Source organism: Pseudonaja textilis, chromosome 3, assembly GCF_049901715.1.
Source record: "Pseudonaja textilis isolate UNSWEBS1 chromosome 3, rPseTex1.2, whole genome shotgun sequence".
In the NCBI taxonomy this organism is placed as follows: domain Eukaryota; kingdom Metazoa; phylum Chordata; class Lepidosauria; order Squamata; family Elapidae; genus Pseudonaja; species Pseudonaja textilis.
The window spans coordinates 130578734-130601870 of record NC_141992.1 but is presented as its reverse complement, the minus strand read 5'-3'; the positions used below and the strand labels follow the sequence as shown (position 1 = coordinate 130601870).

Genomic DNA, 23137 nt, shown 5'->3' with positions numbered 1-23137 from the left:
AAGACTGCTGAAGGGGCGAGAAAACTTAATTTAGTTAAGTGCTCTCTCTATATATATGTATATCTGTGTTATTAGATAAACAATATCCTTTTAATCACATTTAATGGGTGACATTATCCTCCTAGTAAATAGAATGATTTTCCCCTACTGTCCCTGGTGGTCAACTCTGGGCACCTACTGTGATAAATGAATTTAGATTTTAAAAGCTAGGGTGGTATAATGATGTGGCTACAATTCAAGAGATCCATACTGAAGTCTATTTTCAGCATGGGGACTCAGTAAAGATCTTTTGGGACAGCTACATCCCACTGTTCATTCGTATCCAGTTTATATTAAACTATTATTCTGGTATCTTTTTTCACATATATAGTAACCAAACTATATATGTGATAAGTACTATTGCGTTCTAAGACTGTGCTGAAGTTCTCACTCAGGTCCACGTTTTCAGCGGGAACACAGACCACTCCTATTGGCTGATGTCATTTGATAGCTGACTATAAAAGGAAGCTGTCAAATGGCATCAGCTGTTGCTTGTCAGCTGGCTGCCCTGTTAGCTCATGGCAGCTGCGGCAACCCTTTATTTTTAAATCAAGTTACTTGCTGAATGTTGCTCTGCGTTGCCTCCATTCTTTCCACTGCCTACTTTTCATGGCGACAAGGATGGGATTCAGCTAAAGAGGCAACCAAGCACGATCACTGAGATTAAAGTCAGTATCTGAGCTAAAAGCCACTATTTGAGCGGATTGTCACTATTCACAAGCGTGAATAAAATTCCTCTCAGCAGCGCCGGCATGACCAGAAGACGAGATGACTTCAACCCCTGCATTCCCGCCTTTCAGACCAACATCGGAGACATGGGAATCCTATATAAATCATTTTGACTGCTTTCTAGACACCACTGATCTCTCCAGAATTTCCACCCACAGAAAAAAGGCTTACTTTTTAAGGTTTTGTGGAGCCACCATGTTTGACACTGCTACCGCATTGCTGGCACTGCAATCAGTAAAGACTGGGCCCTGGGAGGAATTGCAGGAAATCATCTGTAACCACTATTCCCCTAAACCCTCTCGGATTGCCAGGCGTCACGCTTTTAGAAGACAGACCCAGGTTGAAGGAGAGACCATTAGTAAGTATATGGTAGCCTTACAGACGGACGCCTTATACTGTAGGTTTAGGGACCACCTTGATGATACGCTATTAGACCAATTAGTCTGTGGGGTTAGGGACCTAAGGCTGCAGAGACACCTTCTTGCTAAAGGCAATCTGACTCTTAAGATGGCTATAGAAGAATCTCAAGACTCTGAGCTGTCAATGCTCTGAGCGGCAGAGATTCAAGGAAACCCTGTCAGCCAAAATAGCTCAGCTGTTCACTATGACAAAGCCTTCCCTGAGGAAAGCTCTGATGAAGCTGGTGATGTAAATCGCCTCAGACAGCCAAAAGCCACAACTGGTCTGCTATCAACCAGCCCCCATGGTCTCAGTCCATCTTCCTGAGCTGTGGGGGAAATCACCTCAGGGCATCCTGCAAATTCAGGAATGCCATTTGCTTAAAATGCCAAAACAAAGGTCACTTGGCCAGAATTTGTCAGGCTGGGAAGTCTTTCAACCAGACTCAACAGCCATTAATTCTCAGCCAACAGAACATTTCCAGAAACAAGTAGAAGACTGCTTCACATGCTACCAAGCTAAGTCACTTAACAAAATTTCTAACAAAATAAGTGTCCTTACTTCCTTAGAAGGTAAACCTTGCAAGATGGAGGTAGACACCGATTCAGGACTCTCCATCATCTCTTGGAGCACCTTGAAGCGAATCCTCTCTCGCATGGCAAAGAAGAGGCTTCAAGACTGCCATCTAACTCTGCATGATTACCAGGGCAGACCCATTCCAGTCATCAGAAAAGGCAAGTTTTCCATTCATTTTCAAAATTTTAAGGGTCGCTGGCCTTTAGTTGTAGTGGATGGGGCCCTCCCAAGCCTGCTGGGGCTGGACTGGTTCCCTGCCCTTGGCCTTCATATAGAAGGCATTCACTCTATTAACAACCAAGAGGTGGATGCCTTATTTAATGACTACACTGATGTATTCAGCAAGGGCCTTGGGTGTTATGTGGGAACCCCAATCTCATTCAATTTAGACCTCCCTAGAAGTCCCAATCTGCATGAAGCCTTGCAGTGCACCTTTTGCCATCCGCCCAAAGCTGGACAAGGAACTGGATAAGCTAATTATCCAGGGAATTTTAGAACCTGTGGACTTTTCAAAATGGGAAACACTTATAATCACGCCTCTCAAGAAAGATGGCAACTTAAGAATTTGCGTGGATTATAAGTGCTCAATCAATAAATATTTGCATACCAGTGCATACCCAGTCCCAGTGATCCAGCATCTTATGCATTCATTTGAACCGGGGACCATTTTTGCAAAATTAGATATGTCCCAAGCATATCAGCAGCTCCCTGCTGATGACACAGCTGCTGAATTACAGACTATCGTAACTCACAGGTGCCTTCAGATGCAAGAGTCTCCAATTTGGGGTCAGTGTGGTCCCAGGAATTTTTCAGTCATTAATGGAGAGGCTATTATAAGAGTTACCTGGCATAATACCTTATTTTGATGATATATTAATTTCTGCCTTTGACAAACCTCAACTAATGCAAAGAGCTTGAAGGATTCTCGATTGTTTCAGAAAAGCAGGCCTCAAACTGAAGGAGAAGTGCACTATTGCCACATCACAAGTAGAATTTCTGGGCTACAAAATTGACGCTTCTGGCATCCATCCAATAGAATCCAAGGTAGGGGCTATCCATGATGCCCCCACCCCATCAAACAAGACTGAACTTCAGTCTTTTCTGGGACTGCTTAATTTTTACACCTCCTTTTTGCCCCATAAGGCTTCTGTAGCAGAGCCATTTCATAGACTCTTAGACAAACAGGCCACTTGGCATTGGGGCCCTAAAGAAGCCTTCACTTTCAAGGCTGTCAAATCATTACTAACTTCAGATTCCGTCTTGGTCCAGCTTAACAAAGACCTCCCTCTAGTCCTGGTGTCAGATGCTTCACCTTTTGGCATTGGCACTGTATTAAGCCACAGACTGTCCAATGGCTATGAGGCACCAATTGCCTTTTTCTCAAGGACATTTTCTCAAGCCGAACGTAACTATAGCCAAATTGACAAGGAGGCTTTAGCCGCAGTCACTTCAGTGAAGAAGTTTCACGAGTTCCTCTATGGTCACCATTTTGAACTTATCACTGACTATAAGCCCTTGGGACTTCTATCAGGCAACAGGCAAACACCTCAGATTTTGTCCCCAAGGATGACCAGGTGGACTTTGTTTCTAGCAGCATATTCCTACACGCTGTCACATTGAGCAGGCAAGCACCTCAGCCACTCTGATGGTCTCAGCCGTTGCCCCCTGCCTATACCAGTGGAAGACCCTGCACCAACCAATGCTGTGTTCCTGATCAAAGACCTCAACCTGCCCATCACATCCTTTGACATTGCTTCCCACTCTGTCAAGGACAAGGTAATATCCCAAGTCCTTGACTGGGTGGGAAGGAGGTGGCCCAAAGGCCCCTTTTCACCTGAATTCCTGCCTTTTAAAATCCGTCAGCAAGAATTGTCATCCCTACAAGGCTGCCTGCAATCGGGAACCAGAGTGGCCATTCCTTCTCAGCTGCAGACTGCTGTTTTAAAAGTGCTTCATGAGGGGCATCCTGGGATTGTCAGGATGAAAGCATTAGCATGCAGTTACATCATCGCCCGAAGCAAGCCCCCATGAACCCGATGACAACACTGACCTACCTGGGCAGTCAACCACACCACATCCTGAGTTGCCAGAGGTCGAGGTTCCCGCACTGCTGTCGCTGGAGACTCCATGCCCAGCAGAAGATCCTCACACTTTGGCAGCCGAAGCAGAACTGAGAAGATCTGGCCATCTATGCAGGCGCCCAGCATACCTAAAGGACTACGCATGCTCTGTTCTGGGAGAAAGGAGTATTGTGTTCTAAGACTGTTCCTGACTGAAGTTCTCAGTCAGGTCTGTGTTTCCAGTGGGAACGTGGACTGCTCCTATTGGCTGATGCCGTTTGACAGCTGACTATAAAAGGGCCTGTCAGACGGCCGCCCTGTTAACTCACGGCAGCCGCGGCAACCCTTTATTTTTAAATAAAGTTCCTTGATGAATGTTGCTCTGTGTTGCCTCCGTTCTTCCCACTGCATACTTTTCAAGTATAGTCTCTGATTTGTACTTATACATTTAACTTGATTTCCCTGTGTTTAGAACTTTGCATTTGTCTCTATTAACTTCGCTACATTACCTTCAGACCAAATATCACACACAAAGTTCATACTGTTACATCACTTGCCAAACTGATAAGCATTTCCTTTATGTATGTTTTCCCAGCCTGGGATATTCCAAATGGCAAACTACTTATCTCCGTCTTTGCATTAGCACTTTTGTTTCAGTCTAATTCACTAGGTTTAGGAATTGCCAATTTAACTGCCATCGAGAATGTAACAGTTGCTTTTACAAATCTTAATTCAATGATTAATATGGCTGCAAAAAAATAACACAAAAAAATAGGTAGCCACCATTTTCCTTATTCCAACTTAGAAAATTGCACCAGTTTCTTATTTCTTCCAGTGAAATAAAAGAGCCATAGTGGCACACTGATTAGAATGCAATATTGCAGGCTGGCTCTGCCTACAGCCAGCAGTTTGATCCTGAATTGAGTCAAGGTTGACTCAGCCTTCCCTCCTTCCAAGGTTGGTAAAATGAAAACCCAGATTGTTGAGGGCAATATGTTGCCACTATAAACTACTCAAAGAGTGCTGTAAAACACTATGGAGTGGTATATACTGTAAGTCCAAATGCTATTGCTATTGCTGTGTTGGGGACAAGCCAGAGTAGATAACTTCTGAAGATTTCCCAAAGGTACTTTAGTCTTGATGGAAGAGAGGAAGAGATTTCCCACAACACTTTCTTCTGTTTGTATCTATTTGTTAAATTTGGTGTTCTTTTGATGGACCATTATCACTCTATGAAATCAAATCAAAACGATGAAGGAAAACCCCATCTATTTTCATAATATGGAAGATAAGGTTTTAAGAAATATACATCTTTTCAATGATTCCACTTTTTGACAGGTGACTTTTATAGATAGATGGTTGGGATTTTTCAGTAATCTTGCTAAATGTCTCATAAATTGTCCAGGTGTCAATTTTTTAAAAATTGGTTGCTGAGAAACAATCCTGCAGTTCCATGGATGTATGTTGGTATTTATTGCCTGGGGTCATGGATATGGAAAGTCAATACCAAAGTGGACCACCCTGATTTCATAACCATACTCCTATGTGAAAAACTCCCAGATGAAAAACTATTCATTTGATAAGCCTAATACACATTGCAAATAAGCCTTGAAATTATCCCCAATTCTATTTGCGGCTAAGTTGTGATTTTTTTTTGCACGGATGTAAAAGTCCTGTTTGTCCCACAAGAAATTTAAGGGGAATAGAGCAGTGAATTTTACTGTGTGTATCTCCATCTCTCTTCAAGCTGTATTTTTTTTAAAACCAAGCACAAACAAAAAAAGAAACAACCTGAGAAACAACTTCTTGTTTCCTGTAATCCCCCAGCGCTCAGAAAATGGGATCTATGGGATGAATGTGTTACTGTAAATGTGTGAAATTAGGCATTTTATAGGATGCCTAGGAAATTTATAGAATTCTGAAAATGGCCCTTAAAGTATGAAACAACGTTTCACGCATTTTTTAGACATTTTATAAAATGCCAGAAGGGAAACTGGCCAAGTATAAAATACTCCTGCTAAAATGCCATTCTAGTTTTCCTTATGACAATGAGTAGGTCAATTCTGGTCTTTTCCTCTTTTCTTTTCAGTAAGAAAGTTCTGTACTTTTCTTCTTTCACTTTCATATACTGTATGTCTTTTCAATAACTGTACCCTTAACCTAACTAACCCTAACTCTAACCTTAACCCTTTTCATGACTCTCTTTTCATCATTTGCTCAAATAGTTCTTGTCATCCCACATAATGCCATTATATACTGTACAATGCCTAGAGAAAGTATAAAGCATATTAAAATGACACAGACTTTCCATACTTTGCCTAAAAATTTCACATATTCTATAGATTTCCTAAGCATTCTGTACAATACCATCTCTTCACACATTGCTGGTAACGTATGTACTAGATTAATGCTCTATTTTCACTTATTTTTTGCTTGTCTCATAGCCAATGGCCCTCTCCACAATGGTGTAATTTTGAAATAAATATTCACTTCCCCTGAAAATAAAATAAGAGGGTACAAATCTTTATCTTTCTAAAAAACCCTTCAAATTACTTCCTCACTCATTTCTGTGTTATGTATGTCAGTATCATAGAAATTGTTCATTGAAAAGTGGATGAGAACAGTAAGAGCAAATCCTTGTTTTTTTATCACAAACTTTACATACTTAATAAGAATTAACAAATTATTCAGCTTGCATGCTGTACAACTTTCAACAACCCTATCATCAGTTATAGAATCATAGATGTCAGTGTAGGATTTTCCAGACCATCTTTGACTTTGTTTGAAGTCTTTATATAAATGTATTCAAAATTTTACTGCATTCATTGCTTCAGAACAATAGATTTGCCTATTAATTTAATTTAATTAACCAACCCTCCACTCCCAAATTTAAAAGTTATTCACTGACACCAGCTTCCCAATACCCAGATCCTAGCTGTCTGAAATTTATGAGGCTTGATCTGTTTAGTGTGTAGGAAGATGATTGTGTTAAACTGATGGCTAGCAAAAAATAAAAATAAAATAAAAAACTAAGCTCTATTCTAACTTAAACAGCCAATATGGTGCAGTGATTAAGGTATCAGACTAGAATCTGAGAAATGTGAGTTCTAGCCCCAACTTAGATACAAAGCCAGATGGGTCACTGTGGAATAGTCATTTTCTGTTAGCCCTAGGAAGGAGGCAATGACAAACCACTTCTGAAAAACATTGCCAAGAAAACTGCAAGAACATGTCCAGGCAGTCTCCAAGAATTAGATATAATTGAATAGAAGAAAAAATAATTATGACACGAGGCATGATTTGTAAGCTTACTATTTAATTTGGGACTAACAGTGCTTGATGACTTCTTCTGGCTTACTTTGAAAATTCTTCCAAGTTATTTTATTTTATTTAGCATATGGCAAATACATGGACTTACATTAGTTCAAATGTTAATGTCCAGTCCACCCAGCCATTCAACGACAGGGTAGTGTATGTTGAAAAAAATCAGACATGGGCCGGTGTAAACTCTTCATGGACATTCAGATACAATGTGATGGATATTTTGTAGAGGAGCACCACAGTCACACTGAGGGGTAGAGACCAGATCCCACTTAAACAATGAGTCCTGGCAGACACCATATTGGGTATGGATCCTGTTCAGAGTTGACCAATGCTGGCGAAGACGGTCAAAACCTAGCACCTTTTGTGTAGGTGTATGTATGTAGTTGCCTGTATCTGGGCCTTCAGCAGCCAATAACTAGGAAAGTTCTGGACAAATTTCCTCATAGTCAACATCATCCTGTTTTGCTTGAAATCAGAATTCAGATTCCCCTTAATTCACTCCACACCTAGACCCAGGTGGAATTTTCATAAGGCCAAATGGCCAGAATTTGCCAAAAGCCTTGACAGTATCATACATTGGATCCCATCAACAAGTCAACACGACCATAGATTTGTGAAGGCTGTACTTGCTTCAGCTAAAAGATACATCCCTTGAGGATTTAGAAAAGATTATATTCCTGGATGGAACAAAGAGACTGAAGACTTCTGCCTGGTTTTTCTACGGAGTAGCAAACCAGAGATTGCTGATGATCTCTTACACAGCCTTGATGCATCACAAGACATGGGAACAACTCACAACCTCCTTAAAGTTGAGCAAATCCACCAGGAAAACCTGGAGCCTACTAAGGAAACTGGGAGCTTCCAGACAACCTGGTTGACAAACACCACACGTAACTGCTGACCAAGTAGCCACCTGAGTTGTCTCCCTCTCTAAAGCCCCATGGGTGAAAGAGCACCCAACTACCATCAAGTGCTCTCAGTCTTTTGATGGTCAGCTCCATCACACTCTGAATTCACCCACCCTTTCTCTGTGGACAAAATCAATTCAGCCATCAACAGTCTGAAGTCCGGCAAAACACCAAGTTTTGATGGCATCCACCTGAATTTCTCATTCATTCTGGGAGACTAACAAGGAATTGGCTTGGCAACAGTGGTGGATTAAGGCTCACTGGTGCCCTAAGCACTGACAAATCTTGGTGCCCCCTTCCTTTGTACATACTGTAGAAACGAAACCAAGCTTAGGTTTCATCGAAGTTTTTGTAATGCCACCTTTGGGCCTTGTGCCCTAAGCATGTGCTTAGTCTGCTTAAGGGTTAATAACCAATGGTGGGATTCAATTTTTTTTACTACTGGTTCGGTGGGCACGGCTTAGTGGGCATGGCTTGGTGGGCATGGCAGGGGAAGGATACTGTAAAATCTCCATTCCCACCCCACTCCTGGGGGAGGTTACTGCAAAATCCCATTCCCTCCCCACCCTACTAACCTGCTTTCCAGCTCTGTTCTCCTGTGTAGGGAAACAAAAGAAGACCCAGCCAATCAGCTGAGACTTGGGAGACAAGAGAATAGATGGAGGCAAGGCCAGTCAGAGGTGCTGATTCTCTGAACTACTCAACATTTCCACTACCAGTTCTCCAGAACTGGTCAGAACCTGCTGAATACCACCTCTGGTTAATACACCACTGGTTGGCAAATTCTTTTCAAACGTACTTTCTTGTGGACACCTCCCACTGGAATTCAAAAAAGCCAAAGTAATATTGCTTCTGAAAGCAGGCAAAACATAAGGAGTAGAAAGCTACTGCCTCATTGCCCTTCTGTTGCAAATTTTTGGAGAAACTTATCCTGCAGCCCTTGGCCAGCAAAACTGAAGCCCAGGAGGACCACTCCCTTTTCCCGGGCAGAGGGCTGCAGGATGTCATGCCCACCCTAGCCATGCCCACCCCAGCCACACCCATTCAGCCCCCCGAGGTCAGACACAACCCTGACGCGGCCTTCAATGATACTGAGTTTGACACTCCTGATGTAGAGTTATAAACTTGCTTATCTTTATTTTGTTTTATATTCTTTCAATATGGAAGGTTTTTTAAAAAAATTACAGCACCCGCCTACAATCCAGAACCAATTTAAAATGGGGAAATGGTAGCTGGAGAATCAATTATCTAATTATCTGACTTTTGAGTTACTACAGATCCAGGTTTCAAATACAAATAATCAAAGCATCCAGTAGCAAAGTACAAAGTAAATGTAAAAAGTAGCCAGTTAGAGGTGATGTCAGTTGTTTAATACAAACCTATTTTCTTTTTTAATCAATTGTATTTGCTATAAGTCAACAATTGGGTGTCAGAAATTTTTATTGGCTGATTGACCAAAGTTTGGGCAAAGTTCTAGGCAAAGTTCAAATTCTGAATGGATTGTTGTTTATAAAGCTCTTTCAGAAAAGATTTTACAGACACTGATGGTATCAAAAGTAAATGACAAATGACAGCCATATCAAGGGTAAACAGACATGCTTGCAATCATTTTCTCTCATAGATTCAGTCAATGAAGCTCTTTAAGAAAAAAAATCAAATTTGTTAGGTTTAATTTGTATAGGGTGATAGATGATGGATAAAACATGGTTTGTTTTTATTAACATTTATAATATATTATAATATTTATATTCTATTGTTATAATAATAATATTATGAGAGTATCAGGAAGAGCAGAATGATATAGGTCTCACACAGCTAGTCAGCTTGTACCACAAACGGAACTGTAAGGGCAGGAATATGACATGTCTCTCAGTGAAACTTCCAGCTGTTTCTTCCCTCTCTTCTTCCTTGCTTCCAGGGCAGTTTTCACTGATTTTTGAAGAGAAAAGATGGTCAGATTGAACAAGTCTTGTTGCTGGAAGCTTTGCAGAGGGGGTGGATTGGCTGGTTGCCATCCAGAACGATTTCACAGCAGCCCATCATTAACGGCAGACCATGGATGAAGTGGTCGCTGAAAAAGGATGTTGCTCCTTTGAAGATACCCTCAACGTTTGGAGTTTCCCAAGGCTAGCGAGAGGTGCTAAATTAAACTCTGCTGTAGTGAGAGTGAGAGACAAAGGTTTAGGGGAGAGCTGTGCCATTTGACTTCAGTTCACACCGAACAAGTCGTCTGTGTGTATGCTTGATTACAGTTTTAATTTATTCTATCACTCTTTTGGTGGAGATACAATATGAGATGTTTTTGGTGAGAAAAGGGATGAGATGCCACAGTTCAGTTGATTGTTTGTCAGAATAGGAGATAAAGACAAGCAGGGACCAGAGAGGCAAATGTCTCTAGGTCTTTTCTTTCTTTCCTTCCGTCCTTCCTTCCGTCCTTCCTTCTTCAGAAATTGTGGGAGCTTCATCACTTGAGACTTTGAGAAGAGATTGGACTTGAGAAGAGATTGGACTGCTATTTGTCAGAAATGGATGTAGGGTCTCCTGCTTGGGCAGGGGGTTGGACTAGATGACCTACAAGGTCACTTCCAATTCTGTTAATCTGTTAAACACATCTCTTTCTTTCTTTCTTTCTTTCTTTCTTTCTTTCTTTCTTTCTTTCTTTCTTTCTTTCTTTCTTTCTTTCTTTCTTTCTTTCTTCCTTCCTTCCTTCCTTCCTTCCCTCCCTCCCTCCCTCCCTCCCTCCCTCCCATCACATTTTCATAATTTAATAAACAGGTTCTGTGAGCTAATCGTAGTCCTTATTGACCTGATTGTTAGAATGTTACAGCAAGGAATCCTTTTGCTTTCTCTGCAGCAGTTCTTAAAAGTATTAAATCACTGTGCTACTCAGCTAGTTACATGAATTTCCATTTCAATATTTTTCTTAAGTTTCATAGTTTTAGCAATGGGACAAAGAATAAAGCAAATCTTTATGTCAACAAGCAGCCTGAAAAATATAAATTATCTTCCTCTTAATGCAATGTTTCAGCATACCAACAAACACAAGCGTATTTCAATGGCTCGTGTAATAGCCATACTAAAATGTTATGGATAGATTCTCAGATAAAATGCTTTAAAAGCTCCTAGGTATGTTTTTTTTTTAAAAAAAGAAAAATATTCTATTAATAGTGTGGAATTTTAAAAAAAGAAATGCATTCTATGCATAACAGTGGTTGGCGTCAGAAGTCACTTTTATGCACATTCCAGTTTGCCCTCAACCAGCCATAGTTAGAAACTTGATGGCTAGCTTTGCAAAGCTCGTGTCCTTTCCTTGGCTGCTGTCTCCCACACTGCTGCGGCGCAGCCCATTTTTCACTGCAAAGGAATGCAGGACATCCCAGATATTCCAAGCAGTTATCTGCGATGTCTGGATTTTGCCTGAGAATGCTTCACGCCACAGTTACTGCTTACTGTTAATGTTCATACCTTTGAACTGCTTGTCTTGGCAAGGCCTGCTCTTTTGCTGCTGGATGGACATAGGCAAAAGCAATCTTTGATTGGGAGTTGAAAAAAGAATGACCCTCTACCAGGAAAAAGATCCAGTTGATGGCACCCTACTGTGTCAAAAGCCTCGTCTCTTCTTTAGTGACTCTGATCTCCAAAATCAAATTTGAAGGGAGGCTTAACATATCCATAGTAGCTGAATTGGAGATCTATAGTCAAGAGGTTGACATTCTCTTGATGCTGAGGAAGCTAGAACACAGCCAACCTTTGGAAAACGTTGCTTTTCCCTCCCTTCCAAACTTACAAATAGAACAAGTGATGATAATACATGAGATTAGTTTGCTCTGCTTGCCCATTGTCCAGAAATATGACAGCATTAGCAGCGGCTTGATTCTCCATTCTTTCATGTCATTTTACTGAAGCTCAAAACAACCCATTTAGAGATTTAAATATGGTAAAAAGCTTATTGGAAAAAAAAAAGTGTTTCCTTCTCTTCTCTTCTCTTCTCTTCTCTTCTCTTCTCTTCTCTTCTCTTCTCTTCTCTTCTCTTCTCTTCTCTTCTCTCCTCTCCTCTCCTCTCCTCTCTTCTCTTCTCTTCTCTTCTCCTCTTCCCCTTCCCCTTCCATAAATTGCTTTTAGATTTGATTTAATGCCCATGAATGTTTATGTACCTACAATTAATCTCTAGGTAGTGTAGCAAAGAAGGGAACAGCTGGAAAATGAGAAATAACATGCAAGGTTTACACTTGAGTCATTTGAGACAATATGGTTAAATGTACGCAGTTGGGCTGGTTGCAAGAGAGATAAAAAGTATTCATGGATATAGTACTATATTAGCTACATGAAAATAGATTTTACATTTATTAGAAGAGAAACGTTAATTCAGATCCACAAACAGAACAAAGGAAGAGGTCGCAGTTTCGCAAGGAGACTATTTTTTGCATGCGGTCCCATCCTTGGCACCTCCAAATACAAAAATCAGATAGCAAATGGACTTGGATCTGCCTGGGATCCAGGAGAGCTATTGTGAGACAAGGTAATCAATATTAAGATTATTCAGTGTTCATTAACACTACCCCAATTCTTGGAGGGGATAACATATTCTGAGTTATGTTCATCATGGTGTGGTGCACACACATATATAAGGAGACTTATTTTCTTCCACCCCCCCTCTCAATCTTGAGATAATCCTAAAACAGTTATGCAAGAGGAATTGGGGTCCTGTAATGGGGAGAACAATTTCCTGACATACTTGAGAGAAGCCTGCAGGTTATTTCTGTGTGATTTCCTGTTCATTTTCATTGATGGAAGGTTGCTGCAGAGCTCAATTCTTCTGTAGCGTATTTTTTTTCTCTCACTCAACATCTGACATACCCACCCACTAAACTGATGAGTGCAAAGGGATCATTTATAATAGACTTATGGACAAGCAGAGATTCAGCCACAGAATTGAAAGTTTTTCTAAAGCGATTGGTCAAAATTAATCAATTTGTACAACGTGACAAGCCATAGTTAATCAAAAAGAGGGAAAAAAAGGCAGTCCTGAAAGTCTCACAGTGTTACTGAAAGACAAGAGAGGAGGAACAGCATGTAGGTCATGGGAAAACCTACATTTGTTAGTAACTTGGAAAAAACAAGAGTGGTTATACTTGGCTGTATTAACATCACATTAAATGTGTGGGAGGATGTAGAATGCAGAGGGGATGGCCTTGTAAGACAGCAGGAAGAGCTGCTACCAGGGCAATGGTCAATTCCTATTGTCTTTTAACAGAATAACAGGATTGGAAGGGGCCTTGGAGGTCTTCTAGTTTAACTCCATGCTCAAGCAGGAGATCCTATAGAATTTCAGATAAACAGCTGTTCAATCTCTTTTTAAAAACCTCCAGTGATGGACACCCACAACTCCTGAAGATAAGCTGTTTCACTGATTAATTGTTCTGCCAGGAAATTCCTTCTTATTTCTAAGTTGATTCTCTCCTTGATCAGTTTCCAGCCATATATAAAAGAGGCCTGAATTTAGAGCAAGGATGTAACATGACTATACTCTGAGAAAGCTTTCCCGAATTCACACAAAGATAAAAGGGAGGAAGTGCATTCAGAGGTGCAAGTCTTTGTTACAATCTCTTTACAATAAAAGTAATACTGATCTTCATGGCATTGGGTTCCTAGACTGATCTACTTTGAAGGGCTGAAAGAGGTACAATAAATTTCAGATTCACAAATCCTCATTCTTTATTCTTTTATGCAGTTGATGTACACTGACTCACAACAGTTGGAATTAACCACAGTTCAGAAATAACATTCCTGCTAAATATTGCTTATTGATTAAAGGGAAGAGAATGCTTTGAATGGCTGTGTTGGAGAACAAAAAAATGAAAGGAAAGCTCTTGAATCATAGATTCATCTTTAATACATTAAGAATGAAAGAGGGTCTTGGAGCTAATTCCAGATCTGCCAGAATATTCGTTGAATTGTTGAACTATGAATATTGGCTGAATATGGGAAGTGATCTGTTTATACTTGCTCAGGTGCGGTATATCTGAAACTACAACAAAGATCTTTTCATTTAAAGGCTGCATCTCCACAAAGATTTAGCCATTATGGTTTTATCCTTCATATTTTGAAGCCTATGGAAGTGAAGCAATAGAGATTAGTTTGAAGGTTTGATTTGGGGGAGTTGTTAGTGGACTCAGTGGCATAAGGATAACATGAAATTCCCCTAGGGTTAAAAAGAACGGAATCAGTTACTCTTACTTGCAATGTGTTAAGTAGCCATGAAGTATTAGGTACTTTTAAGACCACGTTTTATTGTGTCAGCATGCTCTTTGACTTTCTATTGCCAAAATCCTCCTGTAATTAGACTGAGATATATTTGATGCTTAATGCGTAACAGGGTAAAAAATTATAGGCTTTCACATAGGCTAGCTAATAATTATCTCGGCAAGGGATAAGTCTGTGACTTTCTGTTACTCATTGTTACTATTAATATTATTGTTCATGTGAAATTACCCATGTTATTCAGTTTTACTGTTTTATCTTTTTTTTTTAATGGATTGTAATCTTTTGCATAGTGGGCAGGGGCCAGGGCATAAATACTTTAAATAAACAAAATATATGCAGGGTTTCTAACTGCAGAAGGCACTATAAAAGATCTGCTGTCTTCCTTCAGGGCTCCAAAGAAGTCTAACTCTATGATCACAGAGTGGTTGTTTTTCCTTACCCTCATCAATGGCATAATAGTGGTGGTCTAACCATGTATCTTTGAGGCCATACAATTTTTATTTTGTGGTTTCCTATGAGGCTTCCTTCACAGTTCTCTGTGATTTGGCAAAGATTTCAAGTTGGCTGTCAGAAACACAACAGAAAAATACATGCTGTCTTCCTCCTCAAACGATAATGCAACTTGTCTCCAAAACATATAACTCACTAAGATTAACACAACCCATCATCCATTTAGAGACAGTCTGTAATTTTTTATTTTTTATTTTGCTATCTAGATGGGATTCTTCAAATGGGCTTTCTATTCCAGCTCCCTATTTTACAAGTTTGCATTCTTAAAAATTACTTTGCCTAACAGTGATTAATGTTCGTGTTAGGAGAAAGTCTGTGGCTGGAGCCTCCTGGTCTGGGAGTTGCTGGTGAGGATTTGCTTCTGATGTTTGGTTGGAGGGACAGAGTAGGAACCTTGTTTAAATACTAATTTCTTTGCTGAGGGGTGGAGCAGTCTTAAGAGTAGTTTTATACAAGTTGAAGTGGCCACTTGTATAACTTGGGACTTTATAGACAATTTTTGGGGGCTAATATATATTGCACTCACCCTGTTGATTTAGATTTGGAGTTAAGGCAGAATATAAGTGCTCTTGGGATTGGTGGATGTGTATTATCTCATTGGGCTGACCATTCATTAAGAACGACACTAACTCTTCAGGTCATATCGGGAAATTGTCCAGTCTAGAGTCCTGCAGATAAATAACATAAGGAAACACTAAATGTTGGAACAAATTAAGATGGTCCACGCATAAAATCCAGGAATTTAAGATTATTCTGGAGGATTTTTTCAGAAGATTGGGCTGGTAATTTGGTTGAAACTCTTATTTTCCTACCAAATAATTTAATTAGAAAGGCTATTGATTCTATGGCTGTTAAGCAATTTCAGGAAGCCTGGAATCTACCTAATGTTTGGAGACTTCAGACAAAGAAGCAAAGTATAGATGACTAGACCTTGCAGTATAAATGTCCAAGGTGAGTACCATAATATTGCTTATAATACTCCGATGGCAAAAAAAAGGGGGGGGGATATTCATCCTTTTAACATCCACAATGTACCAATCAATCAATCAATCAATCATCCAAGAACTTTCATGGATGATATGTAAACCATCGAGGACTAGTCCATACAGAGCCTCAGCAAAACTACTCCATAGTTTACTATAAAAATTAGCAAACTATTTTTGGGCTAGAAATCTTAATCTACTTCAAACCAGACACCATAATTAATGAGTTGCAAATTTGGGGTGGGGGGCTGAAGAAGTGGACAAGAACCTGACAAAATAAAGTTGAACCCTATTGTAGATCATTTATCTAGAGCGGTGTTTCTCAACCTTGGCAAATGTAAGACTTCCCAGAATTCCCCAGCCAGCAGCATTGTCTATTGGTACTGGTAAACTCTAGGAGTCAGGCGTTAGTTCTGTAGTTTCAGAAAATAGCTAATGTCTCTTTAGAGAATTATACTCACCACTTTGAAAATGTTGTATGCTAACTACTTTCCTTCCTGGATTTCAATGTTCCATGCGGTAATAACATTATGATTGGATTATTGCAATACGTTCTATAGAGGCCAACCTTGAATATCATCTCGAAGCTGAATGCAATTGCCAGATTTAAGTAGGCTAATATCAAGTAATTCTGGTACCTAAAGTACCTGCTGACAGTTTGTGAGCTACTGGCCCAGGTTAAAGTAAAGTCACTATTCTGTAAAACTATAAATCGCTTGGGATCTAATTATTTGACATAGTGTCTTTCACAATATCATTCAAATTAAGAAAAGCTATGGAGACGGTTCATGGGAACTGACCAGTTTTAGAACTGGACACAACCACCCATTCTGTGATTTTTGTAAAGACCAAAATGGCTGTCATTGTACAAAAACAGGGCTTTCTATCCAAATGCATCCAATACATCCAATGTAACACCAACCATAAGAACCTTCATTCTCGCCCTGACCTAACCATACAGCAATGTGCCCGCTCCCGTGTACTCCACACAGAACTCAAAAAACATCTAGACAAAGGAGAGAAGGATCTGTACATTGACTACCGTGCTGACTGTATCAAAAGTAAGTCACACAACCCGCAACTCAGCTTTAACCTTCAACCACAATCCTACTTCAACCAATCCACCATCACCCAAGACTAGGCACACATGCCCCTAACTACCTCAATTCCAACTACAGTTGGCTTTAAATGCAAGCTAATCAATGAAAGAAGCCTTGTGAATAAAATACCTGAATTTCTCCTCTTACTAAATATGGTTAAATTCAACATCATATTTGTCTGTGAAACATGGCTCAATGCATCTCTCCCTGACTCCATTACCATAGTAAGAGACTATCATGTTTACCAATTAGATCGTGAAATTCGTAGAGGAGGTGGTGTTGCTATCTTCCATAAAAAGTCCTTACATCTAAAAAACATCCAAGTTATCCAGGAGCTTGCTCTTCCTGAGACCATCATCTGTGAACTATCCTTAAATATCACATTTCGATTCTTACTGTTACAGAGCACCTGATTATGGCATCGAACATGTAAACAAGCTAAATTCACTATTAACATCGGCAACATCCTGCCCACACGCTTTTATTTTTCTTGGTGACTTCAATCTACCTCATATTAACTGGACCCTAAATGAATGTACAACTGAACCCATACATGCAACCTTCTACAATGCTGTTACAAATCTGAGACTGAAAGAACTAGTAACCAACAATACTAGACTTAACAACTGTCTCAATCTCATCTTCTGCAATAGTTTGAATTTAATTTACAGAATACAAACTAAAGAACACTTTTCCAACAGTGACCACAATATGATTGACTTTTGTCTCAACGTACACCCACACAAAAATCATCACAATGATGTAATCCCCAATTATAACTTCAAAAAAGACAACTATGATCTTATAGACAACGATCTCTCATCCCTTGATTGGCAATCTCTATTCACTGGGTGCAATACTGTTGAAGACCATTACAACATATTTTTACTTGAAGTCAAAAGAGTCATCAAACTATATGTACCGATAACAACTCCCAAAACAAACAAACAAACAAAAAACAGATTACCCATAACAATAAGGAAACTTCAATCCAAAAAGAGATCACTCTGGCAGAAAAACAAATTTGGTCACGTTGCCAACTTCAAAAGCCAAAACAAAAATTTATGCCACCAGATAAAGACTGAATGTACCAATTATCACCTTAAACAAGAGGAAAACCTTCTACACACAAATTCCACCTGTGCGTTTTAGAATTTTGTAAACAATAAACTAAAAAACTCAAGGTCCATCCCACCCCTGAAAGGACCTAATGGTAAAGACTGCAACGATGACACCATCAAAGCAAACCTCTTTAACATATTCTTTGGCTCAGTTTTTGTAAACAGCAATGGATCATGCCCAATATTTCCTAGCTGAACCACAGAAAACTACAATGATCTAATACATATCAATTTTACAGAAGACAATGTTGAAAAAGCACTACACAATCTAAAACCATCTCTATCTATTGGACCGGACAGAATATGTGCCTACTTCTTAAAAAAGCTATCCACTGCCATAGCTGAACCTCTAAGCATAATCTTTGAAAAATCTTTCAGAACCAACTCCTTGTATAACCTCCTTGCACAAGCCACGGTCATCCCCATCTTCAAAAAGGGAGACCCCAGCCTAGTTGAAAATTACAGACCAATCTCCTTATGCTGCGTCACCTGTAAAGTCATGGAATCAATTATTAACCAATCCATTATCCTCCACTTAGAGACAAACAACCTTCTCTCTAATAAACAATTTGGTTTCAGAAAAAAACTACCTGTAATCTGCAACTCTTACCCTGCAAAAATATATGGACTGCACAACTCGATCAGGGCAAAGCAATAGACGCAATCTACATAGAATTCTGTAAAGCATTTGATTCAGTGGTACATGACAAACTACTCCTAAAACTAAAATCTTACAGTATTTCTGGACACCTGCATAACTGGATAGAAGCATTCCTGTCAAACAGACAACAAATGGTCAAAATTGGGAGTGTCCTATCAAATTCTGTAGCTGTCAATAGTGGTGTCCCCCAAGGCAGTGTTCTAGGACCAACTCTCTTCATACTCTACATAAATGACCTCTGTGATCATATTAAGAGCAACTGCATTCTCTTTGCTGATGATGTAAAGCTATTCAACACCACAGACAATACTGCTACCCTTCAAAAAGACCTCGACTATGTATCAGAATGGTCAAACAAATGGCAACTTCAAATCTCAACAAATAAATGCTCTGTCTTACATATTGGCAAAAAAAAAATCAGAAAATAAAATACAAGCTGAATAGTCAAGACCTTGTTGATGATCCAAGCTCTGTAAAGGACCTTGGAATATTCATCTCTAATGATCTAAGTGCTAGAGTCCACTGTAACTACATAGCCAAAAAGGCATTAAGAGTTGTTAACCTAATCCTATGTAGCTTTTTCTCTGGTAGTATCACACTACTAACTAGAGCATACAAAACATTTGCTTGACCAATACTCAAATACAGCTCATCAGTCTGGGACCCACATTACATATCTGATATTAGCACAGTTGGGAAAGTCCAGAAATATTTCACAAGAAGAGTTCTCCACTCCTCTACTCGTTGCAGAATACCTTATGCCACCAGACTTGACATTCTAGACCTAGAAAACCTAGAACTATGCCACCTTCAGTCTGATCTAAGTATAGTATATAAAATCATACATTGCTATGTCCTACCTGTCAATGAATACTTCAGCTTCAACCATAACAATACAAGAGCAAACAATAGATACAACCTCAAGGTTAACCGCACCAAACTTGATTGCAGGAAATACGACTTCAGCAACAGAGTGGTCAATGTCTGGACTACTCTGAGTCTGTGGTTCTTCCCCAAACCCCAAAATCTTTAACCTTAGACTTTCTACTATTGACCTCACCCCTTTCCTCAGAGGTCTTTAGGGGGCGTGGATAAGTGCACTAACGTGCCTACCGTCCCTGTCTTATTGTTTCTTTTATTTTTCTTTTTGTACCCATTTCATGTATTCATAACTATGTATATACTTATACCTATTATCTTGTAAGCAATTGACAAATCAAAATAAATAAATTAATTTAAAAAAAATATTTGAGCACAACTGTATAATCTTAACATCAAGATGCCAGCTTGAGGCTTAATGTCTCCTGAGGGGATTCCATAATGCCCTCTTTACTTCTGATAAATTTATAAAGATAATGAAGGACATGACTAATTCCAAAGAATTAAAGAGGAAAATACATAAATAAATAAATAAAAACCCTTCTGCATTAGCCCCTCTTTCAAATGTGCTACAGTTTTGTTACCTGAAAATTCTGGAAATTGCAGCCTTCACACATCTAGACAGCAGGAAAGGTTATTCTAGAAATGCTCCTGAGAATCTCATTGGACATGTGATGAAAGATGCTGCCAATTCGGGAAGGGGCTCATTTTAAATTAGCTTGGCGTCAAGCAGCCGTCCTCCAATTTAATCTGATTTGAATGGCCTAGTTCTAAAATAGATTGGGGGAGGCCCCTGCCCATCTCTAATCCCTGTACTGAGCCTAGAAACTGATTTTCCCCCAGTCTTCCCTCACATCTGTCTTTTCCAATATCTTCCTCTGCTCCATTCAGTGAAGTTGCTGAACTTTCAGCAAAGATCTATCCAGTCCCAGAGATTAGTAAAGCCTTCGAATTAGATTCAGGTTTGCTGAAAAGTTGGACCTGCCAAAGAGCCTCTTTAAAGTCTCTTCATGCCAATGGAAAATCAGCCTTCCTGCCAAGGTTTGTTCAGCAAATGGGCACTAATAAACTTGGAACTGTTAAGGGATTTTATGTTTGAGGCAAACCCATTAGCCAACTGTGTTTTATTTGGCTTCTCAGCAAATTCAGATGGATTTTTATGCAAGCAAGATAACTACAGCAACTTCCCTCCCCTTTTTGAAACTCAGTAATTACAGACATTTTACAAAGCTGTGGCTGGCCCTGCAGTTAAATAAATAATATTGTGTTCTATTGTTTACAGGGGGAAAAAATGGATGTGGAAGTATAGTTCATAGATCCCTGGATAAACAGCCCCCTGCTTAATATAGAATGACTGCTTTTCTTCAAATTGTCATGGGTTTAAAGGGAAAAAAAGCTATGTTATGATTTTCAGACACTCAAATTCAGTTCCCACAAGTTTATTCTAGGAATCCAAGAGGACTTTGCCAGGCTGTGTCTAATTCTTACATTTTGTGCCACATTTATGATTTCAATCATAGGAGTGATTGGAGTGTTTCTGATAGGTATGTGGTAATGAGAGCTCTCATTAGAAATGAAGTTTTTACATAGTTTGGTTGGAATGTAGAGCTATAAGGGTAAAGAAATAACCTAGAAATTCTTGGGAGCTTATTATCATTTACTGATTTTGTGACAAAGACAGAATGTGCTATGATTCGATTGTGATTGTATCTTTCAAAGGAATTAATCTTATGGTGGCATATGGATACTCATATAGTCAGCAATAACTTTCAATCTGCTGCTTTAACTCCCAATGAGCAAACAGAGTTTGTTTGTTTTTTGGTAAATTTTATTTGAGTTTTCACAAAGAGAAAAACAAAAACAAATAAAACATCTTTTTTGAAAGTAGCGTAATCCCGGGTTACATTTCTTCGTACAGACACAAATTCAGGTTCATGCTCATTTTTATATTCTATTCCATATCTTATTACTATTTAACATTTTCTGCATAGCTTCTCCCCTCTTTTAATTTTCTCAATTTTATTTTAATTATCTCATCTCAATTCAAATCATTGTATTTATATTTTTCGTCTGTCCTCTTTCAATTATTTATTATTTTTTCTCATTAAACAAAATTTCTCCTGTAGTTACTGATTGGAGTATGACGGCTTTATATCTTTTCCCTAAAGTTGTAACATTCAATATAATACATAACTTCCATTTGGATTCTGCTTGGTACATTCTTAAAATACACACTGTATTCTTAAAAAAAGAAAAAATTATAAATGTATATAATTAAAACAACATTCCATTCTAATTCAATTCTATCATTAATATTAATATTCATTAAAGTCTTAACATCTTTAACATTACTTTTCAATTAAATATCATACTTCTATGGGAACAATTATAAGCTTTCCATAGTTAATTCCCCCCCTCTTCACTGATATTTTATAAAACATTAACTAATTAAAATGTTCCCGTTCATTCCTAATTCAATTTTCTAATTTATTTTATTTCATTTATTTTATTCACAAACATTTCACTAAATTACACTTACTATTTTATCCCTCATTTTAATCATACGTTGTTTCCAATTTTCTAAAGTTATTTCTACTACTAATACAACCTTATGTACCTTTACAGAATCCCTTTTTCAGTTAGATTTTCACCCATTATCTCTAAATAGGTCCTGTTTCTCTATATCTTGCTCTGGACCTTTGTAACTTCTTTTCCTTTCCTTCTTCCCTCTCTTCTTCTCTCTCCTCTTTTTACCCCCTTGTCTCTCTACCTCTATTTCTCTCTTCTGTATTCCCCTTTTCTGTTGCTTTCCAGTTTTATACTTATTTTTTGAATTATTTTTCTTTTCTTTTGTTGTTTTTTTAAGTCTTAAATTCTCCATTCTCTTTCCCCCCTTTCCTTTTTCTTCCCCACATAAAATTGCTTGTTCATTAAAGATGGCTTCTTCTTTGTCCCAGTCTTCTTGTTTTGCAGTCTTTTCTTGTTGTTTCTCATAGTTCCAAATCTCCATTTCTAAGAATTGAAAAACGAAGCCAAAAGAACCCTTCCTTTCTTGTGCATCTTCTTTGTACTTTTTAAGTTTCATTTTCAATTCATCCAGAAGTGGTGCCATTGTATAAATTTTTAAACAACCACCCGATTTTAGTCATTCAAATATAATAACCAAGAATCCAAAGATCACCAAATAATCCAAATACATGCAAGCTGTTTCTTTTTTGCTCTTTTTTTTCACTTTCTCTTCCTGGGGTTACTATTTAGTGGCAAAGTTTCAGTTAAAATGTATCTTTTAGAAGTCTTGTTGAAGTTTTACTGTAGATTCTTTTTAATTCCAGGCAGTCTCCTCCCTCTTCCAGATCCTTCCCTTATTCTTTTTCTCTCCCTTCCTGCTTATGAAAAAGAAAAATTTTAATGTCCAGAAATCTTTATTATCCCTTTGGCATTTTGTTTTATTTTCAGCTTAATTGCCTATTGATGTCAAAGCAGATTTTTCAGATTTCTTATTTAAATCTCTTAGTTGTCAGTATAGGGAAGTAGAGAGAAGAAGAAAAAAGCCAAACCTTTCCCTTTTCACTTTCCTTCGCTGC

The 23137-nt window shown here is 38.8% G+C and overlaps 2 long non-coding RNA genes across 2 annotated transcripts in view; one reads left to right on the top strand and one right to left on the bottom strand.

The window, feature by feature from the left end:
- Positions 1-20551, bottom strand: part of LOC148126321 (uncharacterized) — a 38881-nt gene extending 18330 nt beyond the window's left edge. Inside the window, exon 1 of the long non-coding RNA XR_015742601.1 lies at positions 20138-20551. This is a non-coding gene — a long non-coding RNA (uncharacterized LOC148126321). The remainder of the gene's footprint in view (positions 1-20137) is intronic.
- Positions 20432-23137, top strand: part of LOC148126320 (uncharacterized) — a 63259-nt gene continuing 60553 nt past the window's right edge. The window contains exon 1 of the long non-coding RNA XR_015742602.1: positions 20432-20594. This is a non-coding gene — a long non-coding RNA (uncharacterized LOC148126320). The remainder of the gene's footprint in view (positions 20595-23137) is intronic.